Below are 22730 nucleotides of genomic sequence, written 5' to 3'. Positions count from 1 at the left end.
TGATTCATGTATCAGGGAAGGGAATGTAAAATGGCATGGAAATTTAAGCTAATCTATTCATTGAGGAGGATTTATTTTCTGACCATAGGTGGACTTTTACAAAAAGTGGTATGAGAAACACAACTCTTGGATCTGTGGGGCTATTTTATGTGGACACAGGGAACTACCTCCAGCATCTGCTGCACGTTCTTCTTCTCAGTGAATATTTGATTCCATATTAAGAGACCACCTACGGGGGTGATGGTGTTCTGGAGCTTCCTGCCCACCTGGGCGCGTAGGGGGCTGGGAGAGACTGTGGACTATAAATCAGGGCTGGAGCCCTAGAGTGTTTGACATCTAGTGGGGAGATAAGACTTGCCTTTCTTTGGGGCTTCCCTGGTGGCTCAGACGGTAAAGCATCTGCCCGCAATGTGGGAGACCCGGGTTCGATCCCTGGGTGGGGAAGATCCCCTGGAGAAGGGAAAGGCAGCCCACTCCAGTATTCTTACCTGGAAAATCCCGAGGATGGTAGAGCCTGGTAGGCTACCGTCGATGCTGTTGCAAAGACTGGACACGGCTGAGCAACTTCACTTTTCTTCTGAATCAGTGACCCAGGGAGTTCCTTAGCAGTCTGGTGACTAAGACTGCCTTCCATCACAGGAGGTGCAGGCTTGATCCCGCTTGGGAAGCTCAGATTCAATAAGTGGAAGCGAAAGTGGCTCCGTGGTGTCCGACTCTTTGCGACCCCATGGACCATAGTCCATGGAATTCTCCAAGCCAGAATACCGGAGTGGGCCGCCTTTCCCTTCTCCAGGGGATCTCCCCAACCTGAGGATCGAACCCAGGTCTTCCCCATTGCAGGCGGATTCTTTACCAGCTGAGTCACAAGGGAAGCCCAAGAACACTGGAGTGGGTAGCCTAGGCCTTCTCCAGGGGATCTTCCCAACCCAGGGATCGAACCGGTATCTCCTGCATTGCAGGCGGATTCTTTACCAACTGAGCTGTCAGGGAAGCCCAAGATTCAATAAAGACTGTACAAATGGTCCACATCAAAAAAAAAGGTATTCCCAAATGAAACTAATGTTGAAACCTCCCTCTCTGTGGTGCTCATCTATACTGCCAACCACCCAGAGATGCGAACTGAAGTCTGTATCTTCTAGGGGGATCTTTGTTTGATGGTGGCTCATGTTAAAGGCTTCCCTGTGGTGGCTCAGTGGTAAAGAAACCACCTGCCAATGCAGGACAGCTGGGTTCGATCCCTGGACTGGGAAGATCCCCTGGAGAAGGGAAAGGCTGCTCACTCCAGTATTCTTGCCTGGAGAATTCCATGGACAGAGGAGCCTGGTGGGCTACAGTCCACGGGGTCGCAAAAAGACACATCTGGGGAAATTGAGCACATACTAAAGGCAACTCCTTTCTCAGAGGGGGCACCCCTCTGCCTATTCTCACACAGAGCCCTAGCCCATCTTTGGGGCCAGCGGGAAGGCAGGCTTGCAAGTCCCCTCCCCCAGACTCTGGGCTGCCTGGCCGGGCCCCAGGTGTCCTGGTGGGCAGCTTATCCCCGTGACAGCTGCAGGAAGCCACCTGTGCTTGGCACCTCCTGAGGCAAAGGAATCAAATGCCTTTGGTGTGAGGCTTTACCTGATGTTCTGCTATCACATCTGAGGAGCCCTGGAAACCTTGGGTTCATTAACCTGAAGCTCTGAAACTAGAAATCAAAAAAGTGCCAATGAACTATGTTGTTTTAAGTTTTTTTGTTTTTTTGATGGGGATCATTTTAAGATCTTCATTGAATTTGTTGCACTATTACTTCTGTTGTTTATTTTCTGGTTTTTTGGCCACAAGACATGTGCGATCTTAGCTCCCCGGTCGGGAATTGAACCTGAACCCCTTTGTTTGGAAGGTGAAGTCTTAACCGGTGGACCCCAGGGAAATCCCCCAGTGAACTACTTTGGATGATAGTTCAAGTTTTATCTGTTTGAGGAGTGCAAGCCCTTCCAACAGTTGAGACATTTGTATCGTTCATTTTTTTTTCATCATCCCCAAATATTTTCCAGTATAAAGAAAAACAAAACTCCAAAAAACGCGAGTGTAGGCCCTGTTATGTGAACTCTTTCCTAACAACAGAAAAACCGAGAGGCCTAAACGTAGAGCCCTAAGCGGCGCTAGTCGTTCAGATGTAAAATCCTGGCAGCGCTTGTCGGAAACTCAACTGCTTCCATTTGAAGGGCCAGGAAATTGATTTGGAAAAAAGTAAATGTGAGGGATTCCCAAATAGTGGCAGCATGAAATGAATGCAGAAAAATGAAGGTACAGCCTGCTCTTAGTCTTACCGATCGTAAATGGTAATGGATTTGCCAGGGTAAACTACCTGCGGCCCTGCTTGTCAGGAGTCTCCGCTGCCCGGCTGCTGCGGAAGGCCCTCAGTGGCCGCAGGGTGAGAGCCGGTCCCCAGGCTGGTGTCCAGCCTTAGTCCCTTCCAGCCTCCCCTGTCACTCGGTCTCCCGAGCGTCCTGGGGCCTGTCCCAGGGTAATAAATACTGTATCCTAGCCCCTGGGGACGTCGCTAGGCCTCTGGTCTTGCTGCTGCCTCTGCCCACATTCCTTTCCTCCCACCCTCCCAGCTTGAATTCCAATTCCTCCAGAAAACCGTACGGATCCCCCCCTCAGCCTCATGGGGACGATTTTTCCATCCTTTCCATCATGTGTCCATAACAGTTGGTCTTCAAATTGTAGCACATATTTCACTATATTAGGATGAGTTGTATCTTTTCTTAATTGTGATGTAAAGGTATCAGAGACACAGGACCTGATTTAGGTACTTCTGTAGCTTTGGCCAGACCTACGACAGTATTTCAAACTTGTATTTCACTGAATTCTTAAACACTTGCAAAGATACGCACCACCGAACAATCAAGGCTCAAAGACGTTGACCACTCTCTTCTGCTCAAAGACAGTCTGTTGGATACTGAGATTCTTAAGTCTGTGTCTGTCACAGCACCAGGCATCAGGACCAATTCAGCCACTTTCAGATGCTTCCAAACTTTTGGCTGTTTGGCATCATCCAAACACAGAAACCAGGTGGACGGTTGGTAATTTTTCCTTTTATCTTCATGGAATCGAAGATTTTAGAGCCAGAAGGAACCTCAGGGAGTTAAACTCATGTTACGGTGGAGAAAATTGTAAGCATGAACTGGTCAGTGACTTTTCCAAAGGCACGTGGCTGATTAGTGGCCCAGGTGTGGAGATCCAGCTGCTCACCTCTCTCCGAGGCCCTGCCTCCCTAGTGGTGGCCTTGGATCGCGCTGAAGATCAAACCAGTCCGTTTCCTTCCTGCCCCGAGCTGAGATTGGCCGGCCTTCTGGCTGCAAACACCGTCATCTGACAATAATCCCCTTAACCTCTCTTTGCTAAAGGCTGATATCACTGGCATAGAATTAAAAACAAAAGTAGACTTGAGAGTTGAATTCAGGGGGACAGAGAGCAATGCTAACAGTTCATTAGCCATCGCTTGCTGCAGCTACAGCAACTGCTGGATTCCGTCAAGTTCAGACCCTTAAAAAGAGTGGAAAAAAGAAAGCACATACTTTCCAGGGCCTGGGCGCTGCACAGCCGGCCAGCTGGGCGTAGCACCATGGCAAAAAGATCTCTTCAGTTTCAGAAATTCGAGACCCCGAGCTTGCATACAGGGCTATGGCTGCAGGAGACCAACTTTCCTGGTCCTCAGGGAACCTCAGGCTCCAGGCCTGATTTGGCATTACTTCTGCCTGCAGTTCTATCAGACTCAGCTCCTATGGAAAGCCCATTAGCATCTAAAGAAAGAACCAGCCCTCCAAGTTGACCTAAGGAACAGGCTGGTGTGTGTGTGTGTGTGTGTGTGTGTGTGTGTGTGTGTGTTTAAAGGCCTGTGTCTGAGGTCAACAGCCTTTTTAAGAGAACTCTTGGTTTTCTATGTAAACGTGTACTTCCTCTGGCCCAGAGTTAGCCTGTTAAGGGAATAAAGCACAATTCAGATTTCTGAGTTGGAAGCCTGATTAATCTCTCTGCCAGTTACATATGGAAATAAATTAGTAAATGGTCCATCTGGGACTAAACTACTGCAAAGATGATAAATTATCTCCATCATATGTCTGTGTTGCTGCAGACCGAGTCGTGCTCACCAGGAGCTGCTGAAAGATATCTGGATGCTCTATCGTGGTCAGAGGAATAAAAGTTAAAAAAAAAAAAAAATTAGAAGTGAAAAATTTACTTTAAAAATTTAGAAGTGAAAATTTACCTTGAAATGTCTTTTGGGAAGATAGTTTGGTTGATGCCAAGTTTGTGCCTTAGAACTTTGTCTGCAAATATTTAAAAGGAGAGTCTGAAGGGCATAAGAAACATTTTACTTTTATATTTTCAAAGGCCAAAACAGTAACACGTATTGATTGGTACTCAAATGTCTCAGCGAGTATAATTATCCGTACAATAAAAATATACCCCTGTGTGATACTGCACTTTATAATTTTCATAGCAACTTCTTGTCTATTTTCTTATTTAAATTTCAAAGCAGGTGAGGCAAGTCAGTGTCTCTGATTCTTGATGGATGAAAAACTGAGATTTGTGAAGCGGCCGATTTTGATTCCAGCTTGGCTTCCATCAGAGCCTTGCATGGCATTGAAAGCATTTTCAGGACTCCGTCATTCATCCAGCAGCACCAGGAAATACAGCCTGCTATTTATGTTGGTCTTCTGGAAGCCAGAGTCATACCTTCTTGATCATAAAAAGCAGTTTTCTTTTTCTCTCTAATTGGAGGTGTTGAGTATTGGTTTAACTTGTAGGGGCATGGGTTTTTTTGTTTGTTTGTTTTAATGACGATACTTGCAGCTAACATTTATTTTTATTTTTTAAAAAACATTTATTTATTGGCCGCGCCTGGTCTCAGTTGTGGCACGCGGGAGACTTTTGTTGTGGCGCTTGGGCTTCTCTGAGGTGTGGCACACGGGCTCTGGACCCTGCGGGCTCAGTAGGTGCAGGACACAGACTTAGTTGCCCTGTGGCGTGAGGGATCTTAGTTCCCCGACCAGGTATTGAAGTCTCATCCCCTGCATCGGAAGGTGGATTTTTAACCACTGGACCAACATGGAAGTCCCTGGACATATTTTAATTTTTTTAATTGAAGTGTGATTGACATAAAATTATAGTAGTTTCAGGTGTATGACAACTCGGCATTTGTATACATTGGGAAATGATTGCAGTAAGTTGAGTTGACATCCCCCACCGTTGACGATTTTTTATTTCTTGTGATGAGAACTTTGAAGATCTACTCTTTTGGCAGCCTTCGCATATGCAGTGTGGTCTTCCCTGCTGTACACAGTATCTCCAAGGCTTACTTTTAACTGTACCTTTTGACATCCCGGCACCCCTCTCCCCCAGTCCCTGGTTTATCCGTTCCTTTTGGCTAAAGCATGTCCCTCTCCACTGGAGTTATTTTATAAACTAAAAGCATTCGTGCCCTCCGGGGTGTTTTAGGTGTGGTAACATATTGCCCCTTTGCAGAATGGCCTGAGGGGACTGTGGTATCCAGATTCTTACCCTATTTTAAAATTTTCTTTTGGGTCTTCCTCCAGGGCAGACCTACAGTAGTTCATCCTTGAAGCAGCTGAGATGCTCCCCTTTAGAAAAAGCAGTCCTAAAAGTACAGAAAAGCCAGACTGGACTCAGAACTAATTCAGTCACTCGGTTTCTCCAACATCAGCTTCTGAGCACACGCACAGGTGCCCCTGGGCGGTCTCCATGCAGGGAGGAGATGCGGCCGGCCCTGCGCGTTTACTTGTCCATGCTTGGCAGTGACCTTGTCTCACCCAGGTCCCCTGCAAGTTGCTCACTTTTCGGTTCGACTGGTTCCTCCATGCATCTGAACGGCTCTCTTACTTTCTCATCTCTGGGCTTTTGCTTCAGCTTTTGCCTGTTCCCTGCCTGTAAAAATCCAGACCCCTTATTATTGTCTTGATGCTCTTCCTTCCCTGCCTCCCTATCCCAGAGGTCTCCTTTGTAACCGTCTGATTACGAAGAGGAAATAACCCCGCTGAACTCTCTCTGAGTTGCCTGTGTGCCTGTCCTCTGCTCCAGTGTTGCTGTTGTTTAGGCACTATGTCTTGTCTGACTCTTTGTGACCCCGTGGACTGTAGCCCACCAGGCTCCTCTGTCCATGGGATTCCCCAGACAAGAATCCTGGAGCGGGTCGCCATTTCCTACTCCAGGGGATCGTCTGACATGGACTGAGGAGCCTTCCGGGTCACAGTTCGTGGCGTTGCAAGAGAGTTGGACACGACTTAGTGACTAAACAGCAACAAATACCTGTCTTATCTCTCGCAGAAGACAGTACATTTCTCCAAGGCAGGGATTTCATCATTGTCTCTCTGACCCCTTCTCCCTCCCTAACCCCTAGCCTCATACTTTGTCCTTAATTGAAGCTTAAGGTGCATTAGAGCAGGGTGCTTTAAGAAAAATAAATACTCACTTAGCTGCCCCAGGTCTTCATTGTGGTCTGCGGGATCTTTAGTTACAGCAGGGGGGATCTGGCTCCCTGACCAGCAATTGCACTCTGGCACCCTGAACTGGGAGCACGGGTCTTAGCAGCTGGACCACCAGGGAAGTCCCTTTGGGGTAAGATAATTTTCTTTTGCAACAACAGATTCAGTGTCTTTGGATGGGTAGATAAATTAATGATTTGAGATGTATCAGTATCCCCCTTGGATGGCTTGTTAAAGCAGATCCCTGGGACCCACCTCCCGATATGCAGATACAGTGCCTTGTGGGTGGGGCCAAAAATTTGCAATTCCAACAAAATGTCAGAATGATACTGATGCTGCCCTTTCGGGGACCACTGTTTGAGATCCACTGACTGAGTGAATTTATTTCCTAACATTCTCACTCTAAGGCTCATAGGCTCAGACCATTCTTTCCTTTTCCTTTTTTTTTTTTAATGTTTTTCTTTGGATCTTATCTTTTGGCTGCACCAGGTGGCTTGTGGGATCTTAGTTCCTTGACCAGGGATGGAACCTGTGCCCCCTCCCCTGGTGGCGTAGAGTCTTAACCACTGGACCACCAGGGAAGCGCCCTCATTCTTTTCATGAGAGAGTCATTGCTGTCTCTTCCTTGAGGCGTAGGCCAAAAAAATATCTTCCACCCAAAATTATTATGCTTCTGGACTTCCCTGCTGACTCAACGGTAAAGAATCTGCCTGCAAGGCAAGAGACGCAGGAGACCCAGGGTCAGTCCCTGGGTCGGGAAGATCCCTGGAGGAGGGCATGGCAACCCACTCCAGTATTCTTGCCCGGGCAACCCCCATGGTCAGAAGAGCCTGGCAGGCTACAGTCCATGGGGTCATAAGAGAGTCGGACACGACTGAAGCGACTGACCAGGCATGCATCTCATGTACCAACTTTTCTATTCTGTAAGATTATTGGTTGACTGTATCCTCCAGACTTGCAGCCCACATGTGAGCTTTAGCTTGATGGGATCTTTTTCTCCAGAAATAGAGCCAGAGTAATTTTATTTGACAACAACAGACTTGAGAGCCATTGACTTTGCAGCCTGTCCACCTGGTCTACCCAGAGGATCAAGGTTGGGTTCGTGTGGTGGAACACTGGCCGTGAGTGCTTGCTGGCACTCTGATGTTTTTCCTTTATATGGATGAGTGTTTCCGTGGCAGCTGCAGTAAAATAAAATGATCTCACAAATGTCTCAATGGCAGCTATAGTAAAATAAGATAATCTCCCAGTGTCTGTGGCATGTATTTTTAAATCTCTGGGTTCTTTTATGCCCCATGAGGCAGTTTCAAGAATACTCCATCGTGAAAGACATGATACCTCAATGACTTTCCAAGAGATAAAGAGGTACAGTGCAATTGACTTCTTCACTGAAGTGTGTCGTGCTTTAGAGAGGTAGGCTAGAGATGACGTCCCCTGTGGTTGAGAGGGTTCTCTCTCCTCTGCTCTGATCCCGTCTTCCTCTGCTCCTCTCCAGCAGCCACTAGACGCACCGTCTCCTGGAAGACCAGCATTCTTGTGATCATGGAGGCCTCCCTGTCCTTTCTGTGACTGGAGCGATGCTGACCGTGGTTTCCTGGACCCATTCTGACTCAGGTAACCATGCCACGCCTTCTCCAGCTGGGTTTACACCACACGGAGATTGCACTGAATAAATGAAATACCAAAGCCACATTTAAATGCAAATGCCAAACTGATTGCTTTTCCAGCAATTGATATTCTCTCCCTCTTCTTCCGATCTTCTTAATGATCAAATTATGCAGCTGATCAAACTGACAGTGTGGTCAATCAGTTTAGGCATTAAGAGAATGTTGAATTACGTCTTTATTTAAAACTTCGGTGTGTGTCATAGACGCACAAAGCCGTAGGAGTGTCACTGGGAATTTTCGTATGGAAACTAGCTTCTATTGTACGTGGTTTCTCTAAATCATTTTCTTTCCCATAATATTGGGTAGGCCAAAACGTTTGTTTGAGTTTTTCCAGCAGATCTAAAGGGACAAACTTTTTGGCCAACCCAATGCTGTGTTTCACCTGAATTATAGTAATCTTCCTCACGTTGGACCTTTGAACTGATAAATTCATAAATATTATTAAGTATCTGTTTTGTGTGCTCAGGACAGATGGGGATCAAAAACTATAAGATGTATAAAAATATAAGATATATCCTCAGGCAGCTCACACTTGAGCCAAAGAGCCAAGACTCTAAGACAATGGTGGATGGTGCTCAGCTGCTGGCTGGGGCTGTGTGCCGGGGTGGTTCTCTGGTTCAGGGAATGAGAAGACTTTGGGGACTGGGACTGAGATGCTTAGAGGAGAATTCACGGAGGATGGAGGGCCTCCAGTGGGCCTTGTCATTGGGTCATTCCGCCGGAGGGAAGAGGATCTGCCTGGTCTGACTGATGGCGGGAGTGAGCCCGCCTTGAGCCCGCCTTGAGCCCGGCCAGGGACGGCCCTAGCGTCTGGACCAGCAGGTCCTGGAGGACCCCGAGCCTCTGACCCGGCCAGAGCCAGGCTCCCATGCCCCGTGAAGGTTCCCCTGGGGAAACACTGCCTGCCCTGTTAGAGTTGCCTTGGCTGACAGCTGCCTCCAGGGGACCCTGCTCACTGGTGCCATAGCTCCGGCGTGGCTGCTCCCTGGCCAGCCTTCTGCCTCTTTGGCCTTGTCCATGCCTGGCCTATTGACTGTCTGCCCATCCACACCTGCCCCCTCCCCTCCACGCGCTGACTGGCAGGCGTGGCTTGACGGGCCCCTGGGTTGAACCAAGGGCCCCGTGAGGTCAGGGCCTGGTGATTCACAAGGAGCTGATTCTGAGCTGAGAAGTGGAATGAAGGGAAGGGTGGGAAGCAAAAGCCAGGAACTTGAGTTTCTAAGTTGATACCAAGAGTGTACCAAGAGTTCTGAAACCCAGAATACAGGGAGGGCCTTGGGACTGAAGCTGCAGCCGCAGTCACGGATGGGAGCCCTGTGGGCTGGTTGATTTTGCCATGGCCCAGCGGACCCTGCCCGCCCTCAGCGCTTTTGGGTCCAGCAGTGGCCGCTTTCCGGGGCTTCAGGTGCTGCTGAGGCTGCTGCTTGTCCCGGCAGCTCTGCCTGGCCACGCTCGCCCTGCCTCCCCGTGCCCCGTGAGACGGAGCGCCTGGCAGAGCCAGGAGCTCTGGCCATCCTGGACTCGGAGCTCTGCGTCCCCAGCCTCCAGGAAGTGGAAGAACTGGAATAGTAGAATTTCCGTTCTCCTCTTATGAAAGCAGTTGCTTAATCTGTTGTCGCCCTGCCTCTTCTAAGCCTGGGGTGGGTCGGTGACAGCCGCCAGGCGGGTGTGGCTCACCGCTTGCTGTTGGGGGTGGACAAGCCGCGATGGTTTTACACTTTTAGACGATGGGGAAGATGAAAAGAAGAGTGGTATTTTTTTTCCTCATAGAAATGATATAGAATTCAGATTTCAATGTCCCTCAGTTAAGTTTTGGGGACTTCACATGTGGCGCTAGTGGTAAAGAGTCCGCCTGCCAATGCAGAAGACGTGGGTTTGATCTCTGAGTCAGGAAGGTCCTCTGGAGAAGGGCATGGCAACCCACTGCAGGATTCTTGCCTGGAGAATCCCATGGACGGAGGAGTCTGGCGGGATACAGTCCGTGGAGTCGCAAAGAGTCACGACTGAATGATTGAGCACACACGCAAATTTAGTTTCATTGGAACAGAGTTCAGTCCAGTCGCTCAGGCGTGTCCGACTCTGTGCGACCCCATGGACTGCGGCACGCCAGGCCTCCCTGTCCATCACCAACTCCTGGAGCTTGCTCAAACTCATGTCCACTGAGTCAGTGATGCCATCCGACCATCTCATCCTCTGTCATCGCCTTCTCCTCCCGCCCTCAATCCTTCCCAGCATTAGGATCTTCTCAAATGAGTCAGCTCTTCGCATCAGGTGGCCAAAGTATTGGAGTTTCAGCTTCAACATCAGTCCTTCCAATGAATATTCAGGACTGATTTCCTTTGGGATGGACTGGTTGGATCTCCTTGCAGTCCAAGGGACTCTCAAGAGTCTTCTCCAACACCACAGTTCAAAAGCATCAATTCTTCAGTGCTCAGCTTTCTTTATGGTCCACCTCTCACATCCATACATGACTACTGGAAAAACCATAGTTTTGACTAGATGGACCTTTGTTGGCAAAGTAATGTCTCTGCATTTTAATATGCTGTCTAGGTTGTTTATAACTTTTCTTCCAAGGAGCAAGCGTCTTTCAATTTCATGGCTGCAGTCACCATCTGCAGTGATTTTGCTGCTGCTGCTGCTGCTGCTAAGTTGCTTCAGTCGTGTCCGACTCTGTGCAACCCCATAGACAGCAGCCCACCAGGCTCCGCCATCCCTGGGATTCTCCAGGCAAAGCAGTGATTTTGGAGCCCCCCAAAATTAAGTCTCGCACTGTTGCCATTGTTTCCCCATCTATTTGCCATGAAGTGATGGGACTGGATGCCATGATATTAGTTTTCTGAATGTTGAGCTTTAAGCCAACTTTTTCACTCTCCTCTTTCACTTTCATCAAGAGGCTCTTTAGTTCTTCTTCACTTTCTACCGTAAGGGTGGTGTCATCTGCATAACTGAGTTTATTGATATTTCAAAGATGAGCTTCTCCATCTTTGGCTGCAAATAATATAATCAATCTGATTTCAGAACATAGTCATGCTTATTCATTTCCAGATTATCATTTTCATTACGAGGGCAGAATTGAGTAGGTGGGTCAGAAACCATAACAAATTTATTTTCTGACCCGTTATGGAAAAAATTTGCCATTCTCTGGCCTAGGCAGTTGCATAACACAAGTGTTTGCAAAATTTGAGGTATATAACTTTTTCCTTCATAAAGAAAATATGGGGGCTTCCCTGGTGGTCCAGTGGTTAAGATTTCACCCTCCAATGCAGGGGGTGTGGGTTTGATCTCTGGTCAGGGAACTAGATCCCGCATGCCTCACAGCCAAAAACCAAAACAAAATACAAGTAGTATTGTAACAGATGCAGTTCAGTTCAGTTCAGTTCAGTTGCTCAGTTATGTCCAACTCTTTACGACCCCATGAACCGCAGCATGCCAGGCCTCCCTGTCCATCACCAACTGCTGGAGTCTACCCAAACTCATGTCCATTGAGTCGGTGATGCCATCCAACCATCTCGTCCTCTGTTGTCCCCTTCTCCTCCCGCCCTCAATCTTTCCCAGAATCAGGATCTTCTCAAATGAGTCAGCTCTTTGCATCAGGTGGCCAAAGTATTGGAGTTTCAGCTTCAACATCAGTCCTTCCAATGAACACCCAGGACTGATCTCCTTTAGGATAGACTGGCTGGATCTCTTTGCAGTCCAAGGGACTCTCAAGAGTCCTCTCCAACACCACAGATGCAATAAAGGCCTTAAAAATGGTCCTCACCAAAAGAAATCTAAAAAAAAGAAAATAGGATGGAAGGTTGAGTAGGATTTGAATAAGCCAGAGAGGAAGAGAGGAGTCTTCTAGACTGAGAAGAGAGTTGGTCATCCTCTGTTGGACCTTTCTGTTCATCCATTTAACTTGCAGTTAAAGCTAGATTTGACATTGAGGCTGTTTCATTTCAACAACCTAATTATTAGGGTTATCTTTAAAATGAGGCGTCCAGACTTCTTGGGTTAATATAGATGTTGGAACAAATAAACATCAAATTAAAATATACCCTTCATTTTGGAATTTTTTTTCTCTTGGCACCGGGTATGAACTATTTTATTTTAAACCAGATAAACATTTTGTTTTAAATTGAGTAAGCATTGAAGATTTGCCATGAGTAAGCTATGGCATTTAATGTTGGCAACATGTTCCCAGTCTGGTGGGGTTTTATGATACTGTTGAGTGAGAACCGGTGAAAGCTGGAGATGTGGGTTCTCGTCCTGTTACCTTGCTGAGCCCAGCCAGGCTATGACATATGTTAGGGTGAAGCACACCCCCAGTCTCAGGGCTTCGTGCAATGAGAGTTTATTTCTCACTCACCCAGAGCTGGATCGTACCAATGAGGCTTTGCTGCCTCGAGCTTCTGAGGTTTCCTGTCTCCCCCATCTTGTGACACCTGCGCCTGAAAATGTTGCTTCCTGGTTGCTGCAATATGTGAAAAAAGAGTTGAGAACACACACCCATCCTTAGGTGGCTTAGACCAGGAGTGACTCAGACAAGTTCCACATTCATAGTCCGTTGGCCGGAACTAGTCACATGATTCTCGTTGCTAGGAGACTGGGAAGGAGGAAGGAGCAAGAAGGATGCTCAGAGTCTTGCCTGCCCCTGCAACACTGGGTCACCGTGGGAAAGCTCAAACTTGATCTGTCTTTTGTCTGCTCTTCATTAAAGGCTAATTAACTCAGACCTATACTTTTTCACACAGTTTATGAAAGGCTCAAATAAAACAGTTTGTGAAAGAGCTGTAAAAGGTATCATGAGTTGTAAAATATGTAGGATGTAATTGCTACCTTACTTCTTTACCGGGTTTTGAATGGTGGTGGACTGGAGCTGGAATAGTCACACACGCCCCAGTATACCTGAGAGTAATGTAGTGTTTGCCAGTTGACCCAGCATGTTATGATACAGCCCTCCCTCTCACAGACGGAAGTATGCTGGTATGGACAGTACATGATATGATCATCCCAGCTTGACTCCACTGGTCATCCTTGGCGGTTAATGTCAGCTACTGTTTACTGAGCCTCTTCTAAGAGTCATGCTGGTCTACGCTTTTGCCTTCTGGTTTCATTTAATAGCCCAAACAGACGTGTGAAGTAGGTGCAAGCAATCCCCTTTTAAGATGAGGTAACAGGCACAGGAAGGTTTCAGCTGCACATCGTCACGGCGAGCGAGTCGCACCGCTTTTCTCTGCACCCAGGTCTGTCTTGCTGTTAAGCAGACTCCACGTGACTGCCTCACTCGTCCTTCACGAGGGTTGTGTCCTTGACCACGTGGGCCCCACTTCCCTGATAGTGGCTTCGGAGTTTGTTCCCAGACCACACTGGGAGAAGGTTACCGCCCTGAGTGGTGAGCCCAGTCCTTTAGGACCCAGATGAGAGGACGCGCCACGAAGTCACCAAGGACTTCTCTAGAACCAGCGGATAGCGGGCCCGGGGCTGGCGAATTCCATTCCTGTCACTGGGTCCTTTTCGCTCTCCTCCCTGATGTTGACAACTGCAGCTTGTTTTCAGATTGGGCACTGCCTTTATGTAGAGGGAGAAGAGATTTTATTTTGACATCTTGGGTGGAGTAGAACTTGAGCCAGTGAAGACTTGCCATGTGTGGTGCAGTTGATCCAAACAGGCATCTTCCCAATGCAAACAGCGAATACAAACCGAGCTCCATTTTCAGCAAGTTTATTTACAAATTTGTTTATTAGAAAAAAGAAAAAGTCAAACCACAACTGAAGACCAGTGTGCTTGCAGAATAATATCGGATAAAAATCCATCTAGTCAGGAGATGGTTTTCATTTCCTTGGCTCCTGGCCTTCCGAATCACTGTTGAAAACCGATCCCAAGGAATCAAAGGGAACAGGCTCTGAAAAGTGGCCCAGCTGTATCAGAATCATCTATTGCATTGCTGGCTTCCAGAACCGCCCCCCCCAGACAATTATACATGTGGTTTCTAAATGTCCAAAGAAAACTAAAGGAATTCCATTATGAAAGAGGAATTAGATGGAAATTTCTAATCCTGTCTCGTAAACAGTATAGGAGTAACTTTAAAATATTCTGCTTTAAGCATGCATTTAATTTGTGCTCTGGGAACCAAATAATGTTGCTAAGATAAAACATTCTAATAATGATTTATGTAAATTTATTTGTACAAAGTAATGGTGTAGTTGCCTATAGCAAATTGCTTGGCATAGGAAATGACATTTATAAGATCTTTTTTTTTTTTCTCCTCCAAATGAATACAATGGAGAAAATAAGAGATTCCAGAAAGGAAAAAAGAAATCCCTGTTCAACATGGCGTCTGAGGCCAGAACAGGCAGAGACAGCTGGACAGGTTAGGGGGTGTGCAGACAGCCGAGAAACTCAGTTCAGTGTGTTTTCCTGTGATGGTCTCAGTATTTGAGGCATTTGTGGGCCGCACAAAGAGTGTGTTAGATTCTTAGAAGGCTGCAACCCTTTATCTTATAGTCATAAACTGCCCAGACACCAAAGCTCTTTCCGAGGAGCCCACGACAGATCGCTTGTTGTCACGGCGCCCCGAGAGACAGGGCGCTTACAACATGGGGGCCAAGAGGCCACCTGTAATTAAAAACTGGGCAATTAATCTCAGTTCCCAGTTACTTTAATGTCAGGGGAAGTATGCTTGAGTCGTAAACGGGCCCCGGGTGTTAATAAACCAAACAGAAAACTCTCCCAAGGACCGATTTCATCCACCTACTGGGGAGTTTCCCTATGGCTGCCCAGTTAGCACTCTGGGTAATGGCTCTGAGGTGTTTCCTGGAAACATTTCATTAAATCCCCATATAGGTAACTGAGAGAGTTTCTGGATCTGTGCTTTGGCCTTGTAAATCAATGCCTGGTAGAATTTGCCAGAACCTTTGGAAAAGGTATAGTGTTAACACCTCCGTTGTGAAAGGCATTGATTGTTTTCTCAAAACATTTTTACTGTGTCGCTTGGTCGTCACACTCATTTCTGTGAGGAAGGTAAGAGTTTGTGTTCTGTTTATAGAGAAACCGAGGGGCCACAGAAGCCTCCCAGGAAGGCCACACAGCCGGACTTAGGTGGCAGGGTTCAACTACCGTTTGTCTCGTCATCACAAACCAAAGCCGATGAAAGAAGTTTGTGAACTTCGGAGGGCATACTTCATTTACAGCAAGATCAGGATTTTAGTATTGCACTGACCATCCTCAGAGAAATGGCTTGTCTGATTGGATAGAATGAGGCCCGAGGGCTGACATTAGGACTCCTGGGAGGGCAGGCGGGAAGCCTGAGTAGGACTAGGATGCAGTGAGAACGCCGCGGGCTTCTAGGGAAGAGGGGAGGCCTGGGGCTTCCAGCAGTGCCGTCACAGTGAGTGTCCTGTGAAAGCATGGCTTCTGGTCGGGTTTTTTAGTGAAGGGACCCAAGGGTCCCAGGGGGATGTTAGGGACAAGAATATCAGCCAGAGTTTCAGACTCCTGTCCTTCCTCCTTCCGGCTGAATGACTTTGGATATAGATTTGTGAGCTGTGGATTCCTAGAAAATAACAGGAGGTATCTGAGCATCCATTTGCCCATCTGTAAAATGAGGATAGTGATATTTACCTTATGGAGTTGGAGTGGGAATTAAATAAAATAATTCTTATAAAATATTTGGCACAGAGGGAGGACGGTTGGGTGAAATAGGGGAAAGGAATTAAGAGATGAAGACTTCTAGCTATAAAATCAGTAAGTCATGGGAATGTCATATACAGCACAAGGAATAGAGTTGTAATACTGTAGTAATTTGCATGGTGACCAAGGGTTACAGAACTTGTCCTGGTGATCCTTTCATAATGTATTCGATTGTTGGAATACTATGTTGTATCCCTGAAACTAACATAATGTTGTATGTCAACTACACTGCAACTAAAAATAAATAAATAAATGAAAGTTAAATATTTGGCACAGTGCTTGGCAGACAGGAAACCCTCATTTTATGATAGCTCTTAAATGATGATAATTGTTCTGACTCAAGAATTATGGTTTTGACTGCTAACTGGTAATGAGATTAAAATCCATTTGTTAATGAGAATGAATCGAAAAGATTTCTAAATCATTTGTTTCTCTGTACTGAAAGGTAACAGGGTCAGTATGAGAACTCATTCATTCATTCACCCAACAGTTCTGTTTTAAAAAATACTTGATCTACATAGGTTGCTCCAGTCTCTGCTGCTGTGCACGGGCCCTCACTGTGGTGGTGTCTCTTGTGAGGCACAGGCTCTAGGTGCGAAGGGCTTGGGGAGTTGTGGGGCATGGGCTTCGTTGCTACACGGCATGTGGAATCTTCCCTGACCAGGGATTGAACCCGTGTCCCCTGCGTTGGCAGACAGATTCTTATCCCCTGTACCACCAGGGAACTCCCAACAAACAGTTCTTGAGGCTGAAGGCCCCTGGCAGGCTGTCTGCCAAGAAGGGAGAGGCCGGATACAGAGCTCTAGTCTCAAGGGATGAGCAAGATTTTTACGCAAAGGCCCTGAGCAGGTCACTTTAACATATGTGGTCCTTGTTTTGCAAGAATCCAGAGATTAAGCTGGTCTACATCTTTAGTTGTTGTGGAAAGCCCTGGTTTGGGTCTAGACTCTGCCAGTTGGTTGCCTTCAGAACCGCGATCTTGGCTGGTGGAAGAGTAGGTTTATGTCAAGAAGAATAGATGGAATCTTTGGTCCTTGCTCCTTCTGCATCTGCCTGCGAAAGGAGGCGGTCACAGTCTTCACACATGTGTCCTTGGCCGCCGTAGGTTGGGCCCCTAGGCTGAAAGTGTGAATGCATCCTTTTGTTAGAATTCATTTCCATTAGAAGCATACATCCCCCTTTTTAATCAAGGGTTGAAAGGAATCCAATGTAAAATGTGTTGATTTTTCCGTTTTTGAGATGGCCATATAGTTATATCACCTTAGAAAAGGTGTTTCACAGAAATTCTCGGAAGGGAGGTAAGGAAATGTGAATGGTTCTCAAGTGAGATGGAGTAGGTAATGATTCTCGCATTCGGAGTCCAGTCTGTCTGTTTCAGTGGTTCCCGAACACCAGGCGTCCTCCAGTGCGGACTCTAAGGGGCTTGCTTGAGTTGACAGTCTGATGGGGTGGGTGGGGGGACAGACAGATATGTACAGATAAGAGTTCAAAGAGGAACTCTTCCCCGGTCCAAGGCGAAGAGAAAAACAAGTGCAAGATAGTGCCTTCAGTATCCTTTACTAGGAAAAGTAAAAAGTTGGCAACCTACGCCTCTCCTGAAACTATTTTTGGAACCTTCTTGTGGTGCAGAATCACGATCTGGGAACCTCCTTGCCTCAGCTTCTCCCGTCCTGTCTCCCTGGCTCCCTCCTCAGCTCCTTCTCCTCCTTTCTGGCTCCTACTGCAGTTTTCTGGAGGTGCGCAGCCTCTGGCTTATCCACCTTATTAAACAGGACATGGGCGAGTGTTCGAGACGTAGCAGCAATTAAGGCTTCTCCGTCATTCAAGGAGGAGAAAAGAAAGGCCTCTGGAGCGGTAATCAGGCATCTGTCGCAGTACTCTGGCTTAAGAACACACAGTCTGGGACTTGCCTGGCAGTCCAGTGGTTGGGCCTCCACACTTCCACTGCTGGGGGCGTGAGTTTGATCCCTGGTTGGGGAAAGAAGATCTTGCGTGCTGGGCGGTATGGCCAAAAAATGATGAAAGTTAAAAATTAAAAATAAAACAATACACAGTCACACCTTTGTCTCCTTGTGGAAATCTGGCAGACTCCAGGCCCCCTGCGAAGGCGGAGGGTGGGCTGTTACTTCCTGGCCAAAAGTGCCGTATTGTGCTTTTTCCCTATAGTGGACATTTCTGTGTCCACATTTATTTTACTCTCACTCTGGTATATCCGTGTGAACTCCCCGAATGGATATTTGGGTGCTTACCAGGAACAGAGTTGTCTGAGCTCAAAGTCAGACCTGTGCTCATCTCAAAGCTGCCTGCAATGCAGGAGACCCGGGTTCGCTTCCTGGGTCAGGAACATCCCCTGGAGCAGGAAATGGCAACCCACTCCAGTCCTCTTGCCTGGAGAATCCCATGGACAGAGGAGCCTGGCGGGATACAGTCCATGGGGTCGCAAGAGTCGGACACAACTGAGCGACTAAACCAACATGTCTCCATCAGTGGTGAAAGCCACGTAACTCGGGTGAGAGGTGTTTGGTTTTATAGGAGAGAGTTAGGCTCAAAGGAATAATTGCGACCCAGAGCAGGCCTGTCTCCCAGAGTCTGAAGAGGAGATCTGTTTTGAAGCTGATACCCTTTGAAAGAGAACGGTGTCCGGGTTGACCTCGTTAATATGGCGGCTCACGGTGAAGGAAGGGAAGGTGCTCTGCAAAGGGCAGGACGCACGCCAAGCCCAGTCCATGCCTCTCAGTGCTTGGACTCGTAACCAACACTCAGACCCTAGGAGAAGACGGGTTTGGGAAGTGAACACATCTTACGGCAAGTAAGTTCAGTCCACTTTTTCGCATGTCTTTATTGTTGCTGGGAGCTGTGGAGACCTCACTGTCTTTGACTTTTTTCCTTGAACACCAGAGGATATCATTACCCCAGAGAGAAAGCATGTTTCTCCAGGTGCGCAAAACGAGGCAGGGATTGGTTACAGCAGCTACTGGAAGATCGGAATTACTTGCCAATTAGAATTTAATAGATTTTCTCTGTGGTTAGTTTGATCTGTGAATGGGCAGCTTCTCTACAAATCAGTCTTGGGTGAACTGGAAGAAAATTGGGCAGTGCTAAGTTCTGGGTGACGACTGCATGGTTTATAGAGTGTTCCACTGGGTCCTCTAAGGCAAATAAGGAGATGGTGTGCTTTTTTTTTTTGCAGAGTGGTGTGTGCCCATGTGATAGGAAGTTAGGTACTTGATAGATGCTTCTAATAGTGACAGCCTATTATTTATATGGCATTTAACTTTGTCCCTCACATGAAAACACCTGAAACATCATAAGAATCTGGTTTTGGTATATATATGTATATTTCTGTAATGCATATGTATATGTAAATATATATGTGCAATGTGTGTATAAATAAACCAGTGATATCATTTGATTCTGGGATAATTTATAGGATTCATTGATTTCATATGAAAATATCTAAATCACCTCTGTTGTAAGTGGTTTGCTTTTCTTGTTTTTGAAACATCTGATGAACATTCTATTTTTTTAGAAATATATTTACGTATTTGGCTTCAGTGGGTCTTCACTGCGGTGGTCAGACTCTGGAGTGTGAGGGTTTAACAGTTGCAGCGTGGGCTTGGTTGCCCCTCAGCCTGTGGGATCTTGGTTCCCCAGCCAGGGATCGAAACCGTGTCCCCTGCATTGGAAGGTGGATCCTTAACCCCAGGACCACCAGGGAAATCAAGAGTGGTTCCTCCTTAATACCATTCAGTCTCTACTTCTCTTTAAATTCTTTTACCCAGGACACCGTGAGTAACCTCTGGATGTATGTTGCTTAACTGAACAAAAATGTCAACAACCTGCTATTTATTTTATTAAACAGCTTGAGCAGAGATGTTTGGTCTGATTGCCGGAAATTGTTAGCTTATCACCAAACTGCCCTGATGATTCTTATTATTCAATTTGCATTGCTTACAATGATAATTCTTACTACATAAAAGAGCATGATGTTTTATTTGTATAGTTCTTTCATTAATAATTTAATTGACTGTTACATCTGAGTGGTTCTGCAACATGCACATCAAAGTTCCTAGAGATTGGCCCCTGGGCACCTTGGGAAGTCAGAATTTAGATATAAACTGTAACGCTCCAGGTGTGGATACGGGTGGTCGGCAGGCTCTTCGGCCTTGACATCCAGTGGGTTGGCTGTACATTTCCCCTCATGTTTATTCCCAGGCATTTTATTGACTCAACCAGCTGTGACTCTGACCTGGTCATTTTAACAACCTAAGAAATTAGATCATGGTATAGTTATTTAGGGGCTTCCCTGGTAGCTCAGCTGGTAAAGAATCTGCCTGCAATGCAGGAGACCCTGGGTTCGATCCCTGGGTTGGGAAGATCCCCTGGAGGAGGGCACGGCAACCCGCTGCAGTCTTCTTGCCTGGACAGAGGAGCCTGGCAGGCTATGGTCCGTGGGGTCGCAAAGCGTCGGACACGACTGAGCGACTAAGCACACAGCACCCACATAGCTATTTTCATCACTAAAATGACTAGACTGATACTGATTTATAAGTGAAATAGATAATTATGGCTAAAAGTAAATCCGACCCCACATGATTGAGTCATTGGCTTCATATCAGCAGAATCTGTGTCTCTGGGGCCTGTTCTTCAGAAATGGGAAGATTTTTTTAGTCACAGCTTAGCAAGTGCTCCAGGATGATGCTGTAATTGTGTGAGGCGCATGTTTTGATCCATTTGCTGGAGGAAAACCTCGTGGACTCTTCCCGTGTAGGAGAGTACTACAAGTTTTGTCTCCATTCCTGTTGTAAATAAAACGATGAATTGAAATATGACTTGGGAGTCATGAGAAATTGGGGCGAACATGACTTTGGGGGTGTCAACCCATAGTGATATTCAAGGAACTGGCTTTTAAAACTCTGGATTCAACAGAGAAAGAGAACTGACGAGGGAGTTCGCGTGTGGCCATCCCTGCCTGACCTCCGGCGGGCGCTCGCCTGTGTCAGTCAAGAGTGTTGTGCGGGGAATCGTCCACGTCAGAAACTGGAGTTTGTTAACATCGTTGCCTTCTCCTCTACTAGTGGATGATGCATTTGGAGCGTGTTTTAATGTCTAGCCTTGCACCTAGGAAGTGTTCACTGGGGTCTCAGGAGAAAAATTGGAGAGTTTAGGGGATTGTTTGAGAGCTGTTTCTATTCATTTTTTGGCCCCACTGCACAGCTTGTGGGACTTTAGTTCCCAGACCAGGGATTGAACTTTTGGAAAGGAGTTTGGTTTCTCATAATTAAAAATTGTGTCTATATCTATAATAAACAGCTGGATTCCTAGTACTGCAAACCCTCTGGAAATACAGCCAGTTACCAGTTCAGTAGAAGGTCATGATCTGGTAATAAAGCTGAAGCTGCAGTACTTTGGCCGCTTGATGCGAAGAGCCAACTCGTTGGAAAAGATCCAGATTCTGGGAAAGAGTGAAGGCAGGAGGAGAAGGGGATGACAGAGGATGAGATGGCTGGATGGCATCACCGACTCAACGGACATGAACTTGGGCGAACTCTGGGAGATAGTGGAGGACAGGGAGGCCTGGCGTGCTGCGGTCCATGGGATCGCAAAGAGTCGCATGTGGCTTAGTGACTGAACAACAACAGCAAAAACAACATGATCTGGTGACTAAGGGATGCGTTTGTGTCACTGAGGGCAGACTAGGTTATGGGGTAACAGATAACCCCCCAAACTAAGGGGCGTAAAACAATGAAGATACTATTTCTTGCTCATCCTACGTATCTACTGAGCTTGGCTGGGGGACTCTGGTCTAAGTCATCCTCATCCTCACTCCCAGATGGAGGCGAGGGAACACACCACATCACCAGGACTGAGAAAAAGGAGAAAAGAGCGAGCTGGCTCTTAAAGCTGTCCAGGAGTGACATGTGTCACGTCCACTCACATTTTACTGGCCAGATCTAGCACCCACCTAACTTCAACACAGCGGGAAGAATGTTGTGTAATTGTGCGCTTGAAGGAGAGAGAGCTGAACTGCTTACAGACAGCTTTATGATGCCCGTCGTAGACGACTTCACTATTATTGATGTGTGCTCACGACTGAAGCGACTTAGCAGCAGCAGCAGTCGCTCAGTCATATCTGACTCTGAGACTGTACGGATTGTAGCCCGCCAGGCTCCTCTGTCCATGGGATTTTCCAGGCAAGAATACCGGAGTGGGCTGCTGTTTCCTTCTCTGGTGGATCTTCCCAACCCAGGGATCGAACCCACAAATTGTGCATTGGCAGGCAGATTCTTTACCACTGTGCCACCTGGGGCGCCTCAGTATTATTGATAAGAACTCTAAAAACCTAGCTCAACAGAAGCAAGTGCGCAGAGCTTATGAGAGAATTCTTTGCATCCTTCAGAAAAATGGACCAGTCAGCTGAAATGGAGTTGCTTCATCTTTTGAGCACTATCCTTTCCAGAAACTGGACAGGAGTGGCCGGGGGCTCTAGCCCCCTAGATTCCCATCTCACACACAATATCAGCCACTTGAGCAAGCCTTATTGTGCTCCATCTGGGGAGCACCCCCAGCGGTCCCCGTCTTGGCCAACCCTGGGCGCCCTCTCAGCTCCTCCTGCACCGACCTTCTGGACAGCCACACTCCTTGGTTTCCCCTTTTGGGTGTTCACTGTGGACTGTCTCAGTTTTGAAAGTCATCCTTTATACTTCATTTTCCTGCGTGGGCATCTGGAGATTTCTTCTTGCAGAGGCAAAGCCCCCTTGGTTGGGCTATTGCTCTGTGCGTACAGCCCATGGTGGGGAGGTTGTTCCTCACTCTTGGCTCCCAGAGGCTCCCGTTGTCCTTGCCTCCGTCTTCTCTGCGTCTTGTCTGTCTCTGCCAGGCTGATCCAGGGCGTTGGCTT

General features: G+C 47.1%; 1 protein-coding gene and 1 long non-coding RNA gene across 15 annotated transcripts in view; one reads left to right on the top strand and one right to left on the bottom strand.

Moving 5' to 3' along the window:
* FOXN3 (forkhead box N3) overlaps positions 1-22730 on the top strand; it is a 538038-nt gene that overhangs the window by 212031 nt on the left and 303277 nt on the right. For 11 of the 14 annotated variants that reach the window (XM_081510806.1, XM_081510807.1, XM_081510823.1 and 8 more), the window contains one exon: positions 7987-8105. The exons of the other annotated variants lie outside the window; for them this stretch is intronic. The gene's annotated coding sequence lies outside the window, so the exon portion shown is untranslated. The remainder of the gene's footprint in view (positions 1-7986; positions 8106-22730) is intronic. 14 annotated transcript variants of the gene reach the window in all.
* On the bottom strand, positions 7395-12668 carry LOC145513875 (uncharacterized). The gene is made up of 2 exons (XR_014059728.1): positions 12507-12668; positions 7395-11928 (listed from the first exon to the last, which is right to left on the bottom strand). It is a non-coding gene; the product is annotated as an uncharacterized LOC145513875 (long non-coding RNA).

This window comes from Giraffa tippelskirchi, chromosome 7, assembly GCF_054371585.1.
Source record: "Giraffa tippelskirchi isolate mGirTip1 chromosome 7, T2T-mGirTip1v1.2.pri, whole genome shotgun sequence".
Taxonomy (NCBI): Eukaryota; Metazoa; Chordata; class Mammalia; order Artiodactyla; family Giraffidae; genus Giraffa; species Giraffa tippelskirchi.
Note: the sequence above shows the minus strand (reverse complement) of the source record. Positions and strands in the feature narration are given on the sequence as shown.